This window comes from Calypte anna, chromosome 1, assembly GCF_003957555.1.
Source record: "Calypte anna isolate BGI_N300 chromosome 1, bCalAnn1_v1.p, whole genome shotgun sequence".
Classification (NCBI taxonomy): Eukaryota; Metazoa; Chordata; class Aves; order Apodiformes; family Trochilidae; genus Calypte; species Calypte anna.
In genome coordinates, this window is record NC_044244.1 from 101519595 (window position 1) to 101537429 (window position 17835).

Below are 17835 nucleotides of genomic sequence, written 5' to 3' on the forward strand. Positions count from 1 at the left end.
AATACTGGGCCGAGTAGTGACCCCTGGGGAGCACCACTGGTCTCAGGTCTCCAGCTGAGCTCTGGACCATTGATCATGAACCTCTGAGCTCTATCGTTTAACCAGTTCTCAATCCATCTCACCATCCACTCTTTCTGAGCTTGGCCACGAGAGTGTTATGAGAGAGTGTCAAAAGCCTTGCTAAAGAGACAACATCCACTACTCTCCCTCATCAGTCACACCATCATAAAAGGATATCATACTAGTCAAACATGATTTTTCCCTTTGTGACTCTACTGCTACTCCTGATAACCTTCTTTTCTTCCATGTGCTTAGAGATGACCTCCGTCATAAGCTGCTCCACCACCTTTCCAAGGATGGAGGTGAGGCTGACTGTTGTTTCATTTCCCGGATATTTCTTCTTGCCCTTTTTGAAGACTGGAGTGACATTGGCTTTCCAATCTTTTCCAACCTTACAGTCCTCAGGCACCTCTCCTGTTTGCGTGATGTCTTGAAAATGACGAAAGGTGTTAAAGCAACATCAGCCAGATCTCTCAGCACTTGTAGGTGCACCTTATCAGGGTTCATCGACTTGTTTATGTTCAGTTTACCCAAATGATCTCTAACCCAATTGTCACTGACAAGTGAAGACCTTTTCTTCAGATTTTCTCTCTTGCTATCAGGGTCTGGAATTTCCAAGGGCTGGTGTTAGTAGGAAAGACTGAAGTGAAGAAAGCATTCAGTAACTGCCTTTTCTGCATCCTTCGTTACCAAGATTCCCACCTTATTCAGCAGTGGGCCCACATTACCCCTGCTCTTCCTTTTACTGCTTATGTATTTAAAGAAGTCCTTCTTGTTTTCTTTTATGTCATTTGCTAGATTCTAAGTGTTTTGGCCTTGTGAAGATGCTCAATGGTGCAAAGCCAGAATTCACACCAGAAATGAAGGTGATCAACATTCCCACCTTCCCTCAGCAGAGAACATTGAAGTGGCAGCATTTGTTACAGCAATAAGGCAGTGAGTGAGATGAAGAAATGATGGAGAGTACAAATTAAGCCATTTATCTGTGCATGTACAACTTAAGATCAGCAGTTCATGCTGTAATTCCAAGAACTGAAGCTCCACAAAAAACAATCCAGCAAAGGTGAAATCAGTTACGTGTCACCTCCTGACCCAGTCAAGCTTTCCTCAGGGGTGAATAACAATAGGACAAGGGGCAGTGGGTATAAACTGGAGTATAGGTGGTTCTCTATAAATATTAGGAAGAATTTTTCCACTGTGAGGGTGACAGAGCACTGGAACAGCTGCCCAGGGAGGCTGTGGAGTCTGCTTCCCTGGAAACATTCAGAACCCACCTGGATGCATTCCTTTGTGACCTCCTATAGGTGACCCTGCTCTGGCAGAGGGGGTTGGACTAGATGATCTTTTGAGGTCCCTTCCAACCCTTAAGTTTCTATGATTCTATGACCCAGTGAAACTGGGTGACCTTGTGTTACTGGAGGAATACAAGACCTATTTCCCAATATCAGGCTTACAGAAATCATTCTTGATTGGTGATATTGAAAAGCAATCCACAAGTCACTGCAAATTCTGAAAACATCTGACATCTGATATGTGGACAACACATTTGCAATAGCCCCCGGATCTATGTGATCCTGACAAAGAAGTACAGGCACCTGCATGCAGTGCTCTATGCCCTTCTGCCAAACAAACAGCATGTCACATGCAAGCAGTTGTTTGATCTTATTAAAACACTGGTGCCTAACATATGGCTGCAGTCCATTCACAGTAATTATGAAATGGCTACCATGAGTACCGTAAATGAATGCTTTCCAGAAATGGCTCAAAAAAGCTGCTCTTTCCACCCGTTAAGTATATGAGAAAGCATTTGACATCAACAGTTACTATTCAAGAATTCAACATGAATGCAGAATTTGCCTTTAAGGCCAAAATGGTAGTGGCTTTAGCATTTGTGACTATCCTGAACTTGAGTCAATATGTTGCTGCTCTGATTTACTGTCTGACAGAAGATCAACATCTTCTCAGTTGGTTTTAATAAAGCTTCATCAATTGTGTGGGTACGTGACAAACTATTCACAGACTCACAAGTTTCCCTTGCTGAGACAAAGTTTATTCACCTGAGAGTCCATTTATATTCTTTGTACTCTCCCCGGCTCTTCCCCCAAGATCCGTCCAGGTTCCTCCCACTAAGGTCCAGTGTTTTTCCATTGTTTTCCAGTAGTTTTCCACCATCCATTCTGGTAAACAAGGTACTTCATTAGCACATTCCTTTCTTATCACCCACATTAACTTTGCCACCTCCCACATGGGTAGGAGAGGACATGGTAGACTAGTCCCTCAGTGTCCAACACCCATGAAGAATCTGTTTGGTCTAATACAGAATGCTGGAGGTCAGACTAACAACTATCCTGGGACTGCTCATCATCAGCTCCAAACAGGATTTGGAATGTGCCATATGACCATCTGGAAATTCATTGATGAAAATTGAATCAAAATTTAAGCCTTTTTGGAAGCTTGAATCTAAAGTTTCCCCTTTTTAAGTATTTTTTAAGCTCTCTTCATCACCTACTTTTTTAATCTTTTATTCTAATGCGTGGGTAACATTGTGTACCCAGCTATAAAGAACACAGGAACTCAGTCTAACTAAGGAGATGAAAAAACTGCTTGGGAAGTTAGCAAGCAATGACTTCCATATACAATGAGCCACCTTACCTACATGATATGGAAACCTTGTTTTTTTTTTTTTGGTGGCATATTTTTACAGATTTGCCTAAATAATTTTAAAATTTTCAGAGGGTCTCACTAACAAAGCAACTATTATAATCTTCATATTTGATATTGCATAATAAATATTGTTTATAGTACTGCAGCTGGACTAATTGCAAATAGTACTGACTTTTTAAATAGCTTTTTGGTTTTTTCCCTAATAAGCGTTTTCTCAGAGAAAGTGGCATAGAAACTCAGCCAAGCATGTAGGTGTTTCCATGGCTAGTTAATTTAAATCACTGATTGAAAGCAGCTGTTACTATGTATTATATAGTATATTCAATATACTATATATATTATATAATATATTTATATAATTTATTTATACAATATACTATACTAAAATCTGACCATTTTTTGTTACAATGAGTAATAATAGAAGTCAAATACATTGAGTATTTCTTAAAAGAATCTAAATTTGTGGGGGAAAAAAAATCTTACTTTTGAAACACTAATTCTGACCTTATCTTATCTTTTAACAAAAAAACTAAGTCAGGGAAAATATGCTTCACTCCTGACTCAATAAGACTTCAGTAAGAAATGATAGAAGATAATCTTCTCAAGCAGAAGATTGGAATGTCAGTCTTGTAATATGTCAACATTGGAAACTAAATACTGGAAACTAAAACCCACACTAAATGCATGAGTGACATTCTCTTTCACAAATACAGAAATTCAAGTTTATACCTGTCTATATTTGTATGATTGAGAGAGCTGGGGTTATTCAGGCTGGAAAAAAGAAGGCTCCGAGGAGACCTTATTGTAGCCTTCCAGTATCTGAGGGAACCTATAAGAAAGCTGGGGAGGGACTTCTTAGGATGTCAGGTAGTGACAGGACTGGGGGGATTGGTTTCAAACTAGAGGAGGGCAGATTTAGATTGTAAGTTAGGAGGAAGTTCTTCACCATGGGGGTGGTGAGACACTGGAACAGGTTGCCCAGAGAGGTGCTGGAAACCCCATCCCTGGAATTTTTTTAAGGCCAGACTGGACAGGGCTAGGAGCGACCTGAACTAGTGGGAGGTGTCCCTGCCCATGGCAAGGGCATGGAACTAGGTGATCTTGAAGGTCCCTTCCAACCATGAAAATTCTATGATTCTATGAGAGATCCACGCATTGCAGCTCAAAAGGCTTACATAGCTGCTGGCATTTATGATATCTTTTCTTGTGAAAACTGACCTTTAAAGAAAACCATGATAATTTTTCCCACTTTTGGGGAAAATTGATACAGTTACATCACCCTGAATGTGTGAGTGTGTTCAAAGTTCTACTTTTCCCTTTGCAAATCATTGTTCTGTTCAGAATTTATTGTAATTACAGTACTAATATAAACATCTTCAAAATAGTTTTGATTTACATAATACTTGACTAAAAATGATTACTGAAATCTCCTGAAAAACTTCTAAGCATTCCAGTTTCCAAACAAGTGAATGAAAACATTCTTCAGTATGTGGTATCCCAAGCACAGTTAGTTGTGTTAGCATTTTTTATAAGAACCTGATCTGTGGCAGGGAATAATTCCTAATAAAGTCTTGCAAACTCAGAAGAAAATACTTTTACAGAGATAAATATAAAAATCAGTCTTGTTTGTAGTGAAATGAGGCAACCAGGTGCCACTAATTGCCAGGGAGTGAGCATGAGCTTGTGTCACGCCCACCTGTGCCTGATTAGGGCGGACTGCCACTGCGCATGAGCAGGACCAGGGGGCCAATAAAAGGTAAGACCTAAGACACAGGCTCAGCTCACACTGGAACTCACAATCTTGGCATGCGTGGCTTTAAGTGCTGCTTTCAGCACTGCACTACCTTTATTGCTCCACTAGAGCACGTCACCAGCAGGGTGAGGCTTTGAGGAGTCTCGAACCCGCAGCCCTCAGCATTGCTCGGGGTGTGTCCTTACACCTGTCCTGTTTAGCCGGCTGCGCCACTCAAGCCTCACCCTGCTGGCGATGAGCTCTAGTGGAGCAATAAAGGCAGTGCAGTGCTGAAAGCAGCACTTAAAACCAAGCATGCTGAGATTGTGAGTTCCAGTGTGAGCTGAGCCTGTGTCTTAGGTCTTACCTTTTATTGGCCCCCTGGTTCTGCTCATGAGCAGTGGGGGCCCACCCTAATTAGGCACAGGTGGGCTTGACACAAGCTCATGCTCACTCCCTGGCAATTAATGGCACCTGCTTGCCTCATTTCACTACACTTGTTTTTTTTTTAACTTACATGAAATAATTTTAATATTTTGTGTAATTTGAGAATATTCTGCATCTAAAAAAACATTAAAAAAGCATTTAAGACTGTTGGATGTAAAGCATAGGGCACATGTAAGTATGAATATATTTTAGGAGAATATTTTTCTGATCATGAACACATAGATGATCAAAGATTTTTTAATTTTTATTTTTAGAATCCAAAAAAATTTTGGTTACTTTTACAATTTATAAATTGATTATAGACTACAGTGGAATTTCAACTGAAGGTTTTCAGAACTGAACTGAGGACAGAATCTTCTGCTGCGAAACTAATGAGAAAAGGAGAAAATAACAGCTTGAATTGTGCCCTACCCACTGTAACTTCTGATGCCTAGAGAGTTTAGGACAGGGTTTCACTCTCCCAGGTAAAGACAAGAATTTCTTCTAATTTGTTGCTATTTCCCATTGTGAACTCCTAGAGAGCTCAGCTGCTCACATTCTAGGCCAGTGGTTACTTCTACTGCTCTGTGCATTTTGAAATTAGCCTTCTGTCTTCAGGTGTGTTAGGGGCTTTCTCAGCTCATAACTTCTAATGTGTCACACAGCAGCAAGCCAAATTCCGAGATGAAAGGCAGCACTGGATTCCCTTAATAGCACTAAGCCTCAAAATAAAATTACAACACGTTTTGCTATAGCCTTTCCCATCCTTCAAGACCACTTTTTGTGCTGGGTTAGGAACTGGCTGGAGGGCCGGGCCCAGAGAGTGGTGCTGAACGGGGCTGCATCCAGTTGGCGGCCGGTCACTAGTGGTGTCCCCCAGGGATCAGTATTGGGCCCAGTTCTGTTCAACATCTTCATTGATGATTTAGATGAGGGGATTGAGTCCATCATCAGCAAATTCGCAGACGACACTAAGCTGGGGGGGAGTGTTGATCAACTAGAAGGCAGGAGGGCTCTGCAGAGGGACCTGGACAGACTGGAGAGTTGGGCTGATTCCAACGGGATGAGGTTTAACACGGCCAAGTGCCGGGTCCTGCACTTTGGCCACAACAACCCCATGCAGCGCTACAGGCTGGGGACAGAGTGGCTGGAGAGCAGCCAGGCTGAAAAGGACCTGGGAGTCTGGATCGACAAGAAGCTGAACATGAGCCAGCAGTGTGCCCAGGTGGCCAAGAAAGCCAATGGCATCCTGGCCTGTATCCGGAACAGCATTGCCAGCAGGTCCAAGGAAGTGATTCTGCCCCTGTACTCAGCCCTCGTGAGGCCACACCTTGAGTACTGTGTCCAGTTCTGGGCCCCCCAGTTCAGGAAGGATATCGAGGTCCTGGAGCAGGTCCAAAGGAGAGCAACCAGGCTGGTGAAGGGACTCGAGCATAGACCCTACGAGGAGAGGCTGAGAGAACTGGGGTTGTTCAGCCTAAAGAAGAGGCGGCTCAGGGGAGACCTCATCGCTCTCTACAACTACCTGAAAGGAGGGTGTAGCCAGGTGGGGGTTGGGCTCTTTTACCAAACGACTTTCAACAAGACAAGAGGGCATGGACTTAAGTTGTGCCAGGGGAAGTTTAGGTTAGATATTAGAAAGAATTTCTTTACGGAAAGAGTGATCCGTCATTGGAATGGGCTGCCCACTGAAGTGGTGGATTCTCCGTCCCTGGAGATATTTAAAAAGAGACTGGATGTGGCACTCAGTGCCATGGTCTAGCAACCGCAACGGTGGTTCAAGGGTTGGACTCGATGATCTCTGAGGTCCCTTCCAACCCAGCCAATTCTATGATTCTATGATTCTATGATTCTATGTCAATGCTTTTCTGCCAGACCTGTATATCGATATGATATTCTTATGCATCTAAGTACTTTAGCAAATACATATTTTAAATTCTCTTGTGGCGTTTTTTTGTTTGATTGGGTTTTGTTTGTTTTTTGTTGGGTTTTGTTGTTGTTTTGTTGTTTGGTTTTTTTGTTTTTATTTGGTTTGGTTTTTGGTTTTGGGAGTGTTTTTTGGTTGTTTTCTTTTTTCCCGAACCCTTCTATATAGGTCAATTGCATTGTATTTTTTGTTTATTTTAGAAATTAATTATTTATAATTTGTAGTATTGGCTAAGGTACAATATAGTAAATCATACAAACTATTTGTAAACAAACACCATTTTACACAGACCATAAAATGTTTTGCTACTTTAAAAACCCATCAAACTAATATAAAATGAAAGAGCACCTCATGTAGCTTTGACACCAAAGCAAACTAAGCTTGGAAACACAAAACCAAGAGCAGTTGCTGGTGTGCCTTTTGGGGTTTTTACTTTTTGTGAAGAAAATTTTGATCATTTTACTCTGAAAATTAAATCCTTGAGTAATTTTAAATTACATTTTTCATTGTTCAGTTTTCTGCTAATTATCTCAATGCAGGTGTCCTTTTAACTAAGTTTTTGGAAGATATTAACAACACACAGGACAAAGTAACTTTTTAACAGTAGTAATGTATTTGTATTAAGAAAAACCACAATCATTTTGAATGAGATTTAATCTGAATAATGAGCACTTGACAGGACTGCTGATGTCACTTAATAAGGACAAAATTCCCTAATAGCTAATAGTTTTCATGCATATTCAGATTCTTGGATTCTTCTGTACTTGTTAATTTCCCCTTAAGGATACAGTTTTTCTGAAAAACAAGTATATATGCATATATACCATTTGTATTGGTGAAATTGCCCACTTGGACATCTTCAACCAATTTTGTTAATTACATTTTGTTAATTAATACTACATCTGTAATAGCATATTTATAATTGTATGTTTTGTTATCAGTAAATATACAAGTCCACCTGCCTAGTATACATTGAGTTAAAAGATTTTTTTAGATGTGCATGGTACGTTAGGCATACAAACATCTTGTAGCAAAACACCACACAATTGCAGAACAATCATCCAACTATGCTCAGCTCTAACAGCTATTTTGCAGAGCAGAAAAAGTAAGATTTAAAATATGTGCATGTACACAGAGAGTTGCACAATGCTGACATGTAGAGTGTGCAGGTTCTGCATCGATACTATGTCAGCTGTCTACTATAGAACTGATATCTCCACAGAAAACTGAGACCACCTACTACACCCTCCGGCTCCAAACAGGGATGACTGATATCTCCACAGAAAACTGAGACCATCTACTCCACCCTCCGGCTCCAAACAGGGATGCTTTCAGCAAGACAAGGTTGCTTAAACCGTTATCCAACCTGGCCTTGAACACATCCAGTGAGGGGACATCCACAACTTCTTTGGGCAATCTGTTCCTGTGGACCACCATGCTCGTATTGAATAACTTCTTCCTAATAACCTGTCTAAACATATTCTCCTTCAGTTTAAAGCCATTTCCTCTTGCCTGAGCTCTGGACACTCTTATGAAAAGTCCCACTCCAGCCTTCATGTAGGTTCCCTTCAGACATCAGAAGGCAGCTATAAGGACCCCTGGAGTCTTCTCCAGGCTGAACAATCTCAGCTCCCTCAGCCTCTCCACGTAGCAGAGACATGTTCCAGATCCTGGACCTTCTCTGTGACCCTCCTCTGAACTTCTTCCAACAGATCTATATCCTTCTTATGGTGGGGACACTAGAACTGAATACCCCAAGGTGGGGTCTCATAAGCACAGAGTAGAGGGGAAAAATCGCCTCTCTGGATCTGCTAGCCATGCTCCTCTTGATGCATCCTAGGATATGGTTGGCTTTCTGGGCTGCATTAGTGCAGTGCTGGCTCATGCTAAGCTTCTCATCAAACAATATCCCCATATTATTCTTTTCAGGGCTACTCTCAACCCACACTGTGTCCATCTTGTAGCTGTGCCTGGGATTGGCCCAACACTAATACAGGACCTTGTACCTGGACTTGTTGAACATCATGCAGTTTGCACTGGCCCATTTCTTGAGCCTGTTAAGGTCCCTTTGGATGGCATCCTTTTTCTCAAGTGAGTCCACTACACCACACAAGTTGGTGTCATTGGCAAACTTCCTAAGTGTGTACTCAGTACCATTGTCCAGGTTGCTGACAAAGGTGTTAAACAGCACTGGACCCAGAACAGACCCCTGAGGAACTCCACTTGTCACTGGTCTCCAGCTGGGCATTGAACCATTGATCACAACTCTTTGACTGTGACTGTCTAGCTGGCTCCTTATCCACAGAGTGGTCTATCCATCAAATCCATGTGTCTCCATCTTAGAGACAAGGATGCCATGTGGAACAGTGTCAAATGTTTTGTACAAGTCCAGGAAGATGACATCAGTTGCTCTTTCCGTACCTACCAGAGCTGTAACTCAGTTATAGAAGGCACAACTTGTCCTTACTGAAGCCGTGCTGGCTGCCACTGAGCACCTCATTGTTTTCCGTGTGCCCTAGTATAGATGCCAGGAGGATCTGTTCCATAATTTTACCTGGCACAGAGGTGGGGCTGACTGGTCTGTAGTTCCTTGGGTTTTCTTTGCTCCATTTTCTAAAAATGGGGTTATGTTTGCTCTTTTCCAATCTCTGGGAATTTCTCTAGACTGCCACAATTTCTAAAATCTGATGGCTAGTGGTCTAGCAACCTCAGCCACCATTTCCTTCAGGATCCATGGATGTATCTTATCAGATCCCATGAACTTGTGCATTTTCAGGTTCCAGGCTTCCTGGAATTTTTGCCCAGTTTCTTCTTTTTATGGATGCAGTGCTTTTGATCTTGGAGGAGATGATCCTTGAAAGCCAACTAGCTTTCCTGGACTCCCAAACCTTCCAGGGTCTTGTCCCATGGTACCCCATCAAGAAGTTTCCCGAAGAGGCCAAAGTTGGCTCTTCTGAAGCTGAGGGTTTCAAGATTGCTGAGTGTCCCCTTCTTCACTGCTCTGAAGATCTAAAGCTCAACCAGCTCCTGGTCACTGCAGCCAAGGCTGCCCATGAGTTTAACATTTCACATCAGAGCTCCCTCTTGAGGAAAACAAGGTCTAGCATGGCACCTCTCCTTATTGGTTCCTCTATAGCTTGAAAGAGGAAGTTATGAATCTCCTGGAATGCTTCTGCCCTTCTGTGTTGTATCTCCAGCTTTGTTGGGTTGGTTAAGGTCTCCCATGAGGACTAGGACTTGTGAAACTCCTTGTGGTTCCTGTCTGTCTATCTTGTCCACTTGGACTTCCTAGTCAGGTGGTCTGTAGCAGCCCCCCATGGAAATGTTCCCTTCTCTTCCTTTCACCTTGGCTCATAGACACACAGTCTTTTTTTCTTTCTCTTGCCAGATGGAGCTCAGTGCATTCTAGCTGTTCATTGACATAGAGGGCAGCATCCCCTCCTCATCTCCCCTGCCTGTCCTTCCTGAAGAATTATACTCTTCTAAGTCAACAAACCAATCACAGGAGTCATTCCACCACATCTCCGTGATGCTGATCAGATCACAGTGTTGTGGGCATGCAATCATCTTCACATCCTCTTATTTACTGCCCATGTTCCAGATGTTTGCCTAAAGGCATTTGAACTGAGCCCCTGATGAAGCGCCTGAGGCCCTTTTTTTTAAAGATGACAGAGTTTAGTATAGGAAAAATTTGTAGAGGACCTGCAAACCAAACCTCTGAGCATCGCTTTGTGCAATATAAATTTGCAATGGAAATATTAGATGGAAGGAAGGATATTTGCTAGGTTTTACCCATTTCATGACAAGTAGTGTGAAGTCATTGGTTATTCATAGAAGATTATATCAATAACATTATTAGTACTTTTATTTCCCTGAATAATTGGATTTTTTTTAAATAATTGCATACAACAGATTAAGTAATTTGAAATCCAAATTCTCTCTTTAAGATTTTATCCTTGAGGAAATAGAATTTTTATTTGTTTGGAGGACATGGTGAAATAAACATCTCTTTTACCACAGTATAGTAAAGCTCCTTAAATGCTATAGAAGAATTTCTCATAGGGGACGTGGTAGCATCCGTTTGAATCCTCATCTCAGACAGAGGTTGCAAAACAAAGGGATGTAAAGGAAAGGGAAAGAAACTAAATCTCTTCTACCGGTTTTCACAACCATTTCCACTTTATCCTTCCATCTCTGCCTGTATTGTACCTTTGCTCCTTCTATTCCTTGATTACACTTGTAAATACCTAAAACCACATAACTGGTTTGTGAGTTTTCCCCTAGAATACTTTTTCATTATTTTGTACTATAAATTCTGGCACTGGACGATAGTAAGTATGTTATTAAGTTTGTTATTTTTACAAGTATTATACCCTGTTAATATTATATTTTAATTGTAATAATAACACCCCTACTATCTCCTTTTTGGGAAGGCTGAACTTTATTCAGCAAGAATGATTTTGCTGAACTGCCCGGGGCCTGGAAACCTCAAAACCTGGTGCTGATGAAGACCTATGTAACCTCCACCCCAAGGAGACTGCCCTTTAAAGATTCAACTGTGGTGCCATAAGGACATTGATGATATATCTAAACTACCAAGCACTCTACCAGAAGTAATACTAGGCACCTGTCTTCCTAAGTGGACTAAACACTGACCACGAGCTACGAGCTCTTTTGTTCTTTTTCTTTAATATCTGATTGTCTTCATGACAGATGCTGCTCCACAGAGATTCTCCTGTTCATGTTTTAATTACCCAGGAAAACAGCAGGCTTTCCTATTCCTCACAAAACCTTCTTCCCAAGGAACTCTGCCAAATTAATCTTTGTTGCAGATATTTCAGCTTAGCAACACATTCCTCAAAGTTTTTTAACATGTTTTGAAGAAGGCATCCTGGAGGGTTTTGGTAGTGTTTTCTCACTTCTAATGCAAATGTGGAAAAGATGTACTGTTTTCTGTGCTTCTAGTGTAAGTGTGATCATTTAGATGTAAGATATGCTCATATCTTGTACAAATAGGGAAGAAAAATAGATTTATTTTATTTATGTTGAATTTCCAAAACTAATGTTAAATATAAACTATGCGTATGTGTTTATATATATGTATGCATATATATATATGTATATTAAATCAAGACTTTCTTAGTTTAATGCTGTAATAGTATAATAAAATAAGGAGTTTACATCCATATGCATACAGACAGATGTCAGTGATAATATTCTTAATTTTGAATGTGACTGCTCCCTTTCCCCTGCCCATGGAGGAGAGGTGAAGGATGCACTGTGGACCTCAGGGGCTATATGCCCAGCATAGACTGCCTGGAGCTGAGAGACCCTTCACTCAGAAGCTGAAGTTCAGACAGATTGGGAACAAGGAACTTGGCCTTGCGGTACCTAACACACAATATTACCATGCCTACCTGTCCTTTTTAAATCTGTCATTATGTTGTGGTTTAGTGTTTTGTTTTTTTTTTTTTTTTTTTTTTGGTTGGTTTTGGTTTGGGGTTTGTTTTGTTTGTTTTGGTTTGGTTGGTTGTTTTGGATGCTTGTTTTTTTAATTTTACTTTCTCAGAATTGGAAAATATTTTAGTAATTTTTTTTTCAAGGAAAGTAACAACCTTATGAAACCTTTGTGTGATCTGATGTTAGATATCGTGTCACTGAGAAGAGAAAAAAAGCATGAGTGAGATAAAGAGAGAGAATGCAAAAAGCAAGGAGATGAAAACTAGATCTTCCAGACCAAATGTTTTACAGACTTTTCTAAAGGATTTCACTTTTGATGTATGAAACACATTCTGGTTATCTCAAAGCAGCTGTCATGACCACTCAGGTACCTATACAAGATACATAAATAATTTTAATTGCATACATTTCTTTACACTATAGTTCTTTTTACTTTAAAGGTAGTTTTACTTTGTTACGTTTTTCTGTTATCATTTTTTTCTGTCACCAACCTTAATTAAATCGTAGTTTCCACCAAAAGTTGCTAAATGGACTCATTTACTATCGCTTCATATAAGAAAATTTCTGCCCTGTGATATATTCTGTGCCTATTTAATATAAGCCAAAAGGTTGGAGACACTAATTGTTTTATCAGGTGCTGTCTGCACAAACAGAAGATATCAGCTTCAACTATGAAACTCCATCAAATGATGTCAAAAATATCTATGTACAATACGTGCTATGTAATACAATATTTAGTGACGACAGCAAAACTAGCCTCAAAGCACTTCAATAGTTTTATGAAGCCTAGTGGACTTACCTTAAATCAAAACAACTGTTAATTCACCAAAGAGCTTTCTAATTTCTAAAGGATTCTCCTCTTTAAAGTTATTTTGAAGATGTCTTTTACAAGAAGTGACATCTCACTGTGACTGTGTATAAACATTGGTTGTCTGTTACTAAAATTCAGCATTTGGCTTCTAACTCATTTTTGTATCTATTCAGATGAATCCATCCCCAAAAGAAATCCTTTTGCATTTAAAAACAATTCCTATAGAAGCCAAGACTTGTCTACAAAAAAAAAAAAAAAAAAAAAAAAAAGGGGACTCTAGGATTCTGGAATCATCTGTTCTCAGTTCTTGAGTTGTCAGTTTTTCTTCATAGCTGTGGCACTGACCAATGCTTCCTCTTTTGTCTGATTTGCTCAAGGTAGAGGAACATCAATGAAGAGGTCACTGCTGAAATATATCAAAGGAATCAAGGGTTTTTCCTCTAAGAAAGTGACACAGATGATAGCCCAGCTGAAGTGCCTCTATACCAATGCATGCAGCATGGTCCACTGATATGAGGAGTTGTAAGCCACCACACTGCTATAAAGCTACAGCCTGTTGGCCATTACTGAAACCTGTGGGATGAATACTATCCCTGAAGTGTGTCTGTTGATGGCTACAGGCTGTTCAGAAGTGACAGGTGAGAAAGGTGAGGCAGAGGTATGTATTGCACTAGAATCATGGAGTCATAGAATGGTTGGAGTTGGAAGGGGCCCTTAAGATAAACTAGCTCCAACTTCCCTACATGGGCAGGGACACTTCCCACTAGACCAGGTTGCTCAAAGTCACATCCAGTATCTCCTTGAACACTTCCAGGGATGGGTCATGAAGAACCTCCATGGGCAATCTGTTCTGGTGTCCCACCTCTCCCACCCTAAAGAATTTCTTCCTTTTATCTAGTCTACCCCTGTCCTCTTTCAGTTTAAAACCATTACCACTTGTCTTATCACTATGGCCCTTGTAAAAAGGTGTCCTAGTTTGGGCCAGGATGGAGATAATTTTCTGTCTTGTAATTTAGCCTTCAGCAATGTCTCATCTAAGTAGCTGCACTTGCTAATATTAACCAGCAAATTTCTCAGTCAGTGTCTGCTTCTGGGACTAGTAAGACTCTATGTTTACAGTTACACATAGAGAATGGTATGCAGAACCAAGGCCACTGCTCAGTTCTGAGGAACACCTTATGCTTCAGAAACAGAAAGGGAATAAAGGGGTCAGCCTGGACTTTCCCAGCGTTCCAGCTTCCTAGGAGAGATGTTTTTTCTCTTCTCTTTGACCTTTGTGTATTCTGTTCACACTTCCATGCTTTTTCTTTTTTCTTATATATTTTTTTTTTAATTTTAATTTTCATTTTATTCTCAAGAGGATAAGTGAGTGCTGAGGCACATGCTCTTGCTATAGTACCTGTTAAAGTTTTAAGGTAGCATTTCTCAAATTGAGGTTTACAAAAGGAAGTAAAGGGGCATGTAAAATTAGATGGCAGAAGTCAGCAGCCATTCAGTGATATCTGAGTCAGCAACCACTTTAAAGTGAGAAACTAAGAGCAGAATCTTTGGCAGCAAGTGGTTACATGAGCAGTAATGCAGTTTCAGCAGTAAAGTGCAGTGAGCATAAATATCTATATTTAGTAACTGTCATGTATTCTCACTTCAGGACCTCAGAAGGATATCCATAGGATTCCCCCAGAAAATGTAAGATGCTGCTAGCTCAGTGTCACATAGCAGATGACAGTGTCAATAGTTTAAAAAACTATGATCTATGGGTATCTTTCCAATTAATGTGGAGCTCTTCATTCATATTGTTACAAGAAATGTTCCATAAATCTACTAGATTTAAGTATCATCCTAAGTATATTTATCCTATACTTAAAACAAGAAATGCCTTTATGGCATGCAAAGATGGAATTTGTACAGAATTCAGATGAAGACTGACAATGATCTTGCCCAAGGACATTGCAATCTCCCTCAATATAATAATAAGATATTTTATTGCCCCTAGATTTTGTAAGTCAAGAGGCTTGGAAAAAAGGCACTATCAGGATAGCAAAGAATGGGACACTAAAGAGAGAAACATAAAGATTGACAATTACTTATTTATTTTATTTCCAATTAAAGCAAAGAACCAACGAATGATTCCCTTACAACACTGTCCTGTTTAGATAAAGAAGATACAGGGTTAGAAAGATGAAGCTGTTGAGTGCTCTCAGAGGAAGAAGAACACAGGTCAACTGCAGCAGAAGGAAAACCACATTTCAGTTGGGGTAAAAGAAAGCAAATACACAAGTTAAATACAAACTCAATCTTGTAATGTATGCTCACAGATTAGTTTGTTCTCCTTTCTACATTTGCCAATAAGAATTTAAAAGAGGATACACTGAAATTTCTCCCTTTATAAATATTCTATTAATCTGTTCTCCTGGCTTATATTCTAATTAATACATGGGAAGAATAACATTCTAATTAAGTAGACTATAAGAAGGTCTTGTTTATTCCTTAAGAACACATAAATTTCCAAAGCAAATTTTCTAGCCTTAGCTTTGTCATCACTGTTTCTTCTCAGAGCACCAAAAATTAAAAATAAATGCCAGATAGTCTAGATCAAAATAGTCCAAGCATTCTGTACTCCTTCAGTTTATTGAAATATGCATCTTTTCTTCATGATTATTCTAACAAGTGCCCATGAACATGTTTCTAATGTACATAAATTACATTTTATTCAAGCATTTTTCTTCTATATCTCCTTATTTCCAGAAATATTACCGGAATAGCTGCTTGGGTGGGGTTCAGTTATGCTTTTCAGTATTTCAGAATCACAATAACCAAGAGTCATCTGTAACCATTAGGTCTGTTCAGATTATATTTATTGCACACTTTCAAGAATTCCTATTTGATTCTAGCCTTGTTGTAAGATGTAAATGATTATACTACTTATGGAACATTTTATGTGAGGGATAAGATTTCTAATGAGTCTTTTTCTTTTCTTAACCATGTGAATAGCTTATTACATTGGTTTATGACTGTTTTTTTGCCTTTCCTACTGAGACGCTAGAGGACTTTCCTTTAAAGATACCGTCATGTTTCTGAAAAAATAGTAAACATAATGAGGAACTAGGTATCTACTTTTACATCAAGGATTACAAGTCTTAAAGTAGCTTCCTGAATTGGTTCACAGTACTGCTAATACTGTATCAATGCATGTCATATTAGGATACTATTTTCGTTTTCTGGCCAAGGTCAAACAGCACAAAGACAGACATACAAAACACTGGGGAATATAGAAATCTTTCCACATAGAGTGGATAGTAAAAATTGACAGATTATATTACAAGTAAATTATTACTATCACACTCCTCCTTGATCATACAGAGAAAGGCAATAGGTTTTATATGTTAAGATCTATAACTTCTGCTAAAAATGCATGCTACATTAAAAACTTTATAAGAACAAATGGTCAGTCATGCCTATAATACATATTGTGTTGCCTCATCAGATTTGTTTGAACTGTTATAGCTGTTTGCTGCTAAAAAGTACTTAGTAAGGGTTTAAGCTAGGTATTACTGTTTTAACTACTAATATTTCATTAAAATATCTGTTTGCCTTATTCTGTGAACCCAGGTTCTAAACATCACATATTTGAAAGTCAGTAGGTGACTGAAATGTATTCATATCAATGAATTCATTAAAAATTAAAGGTAGAATATGAAATTCTTGACCCTGTTAAAATCTATGTGAGCTTCACCATTGACTGTAACAGAACCAGGATACAAAAGATATAGATACAAAAGATATATTGATCTCTTCTCTGTGATGCTTGTCTTGTGTATCAAAGTCGGTTCTGGAGAACAGCTATGTAAGGCTTTTTTCCCATGGAATTTTTTGTTCAATCAGTGACTTAATTTGTTTTTACGTCACTCTAACTTTTAAGTCATGTAATAGCAGTACAAAACTACAAAATAACTTGCCTGTGTTTTTTCCTCCTTTGTAATTATAAGTAGTAAATATTATCAGTAGAACCTGAGCTGTGATACAATTATTTAAAAACAAACCCAAACCAAAATAAAAAATAAACCCAAGCCCAAAACTGACTAGTGCTTTCCTCTGATGACTCTACACTTTGTATTTTTGATTACAGATTTAATACTCTGAGTAATGTTCATGAGCCAGGAAACATAAAGAAACTCTGAAAGAGTGTTTACAGTGTAGAATTGAATGCATACTGAACATTTTGTTAATTGACTACACTATCTAACTGGAATACCAATGTAATTTTTTTTCTCAAGATTATAGTTTCCTTTCCACTAATACAGTGGAATACACTGATACACTAATTCCATCTGAATGCAAAATCAGTAATATGTTACTGAACCTGAGCTTGAAAGCAGAATAAAAATTACAGTAAACATAGTTTAATTTTTCCATGTACTCTAATAACAAAACAAAGAAATGATTTCATTTAATTTCATTCCTCATAACTTTGGAGTTTATTTCTTGCATCCACAAGCCAACATGTCTTATATTTGTATTTTCATTTCATTGTTATTATTTGAGACCTAGGAGATGACAAAACCAGCAGGGATGGCTTTCTATAATGTATAAGAAAACAAAATAAATATTTTTAAAAAGAAAACAAAACTCATATCCTTTGGAATTAAAAGGTACTCATCAATTAAACAATTTTAACAAAGATAAAGGAAATCTGAGTGGGATATTTGTAAATAACGTCACCACATACTTCTTTTCCTCACAAATATTTCTTATCAA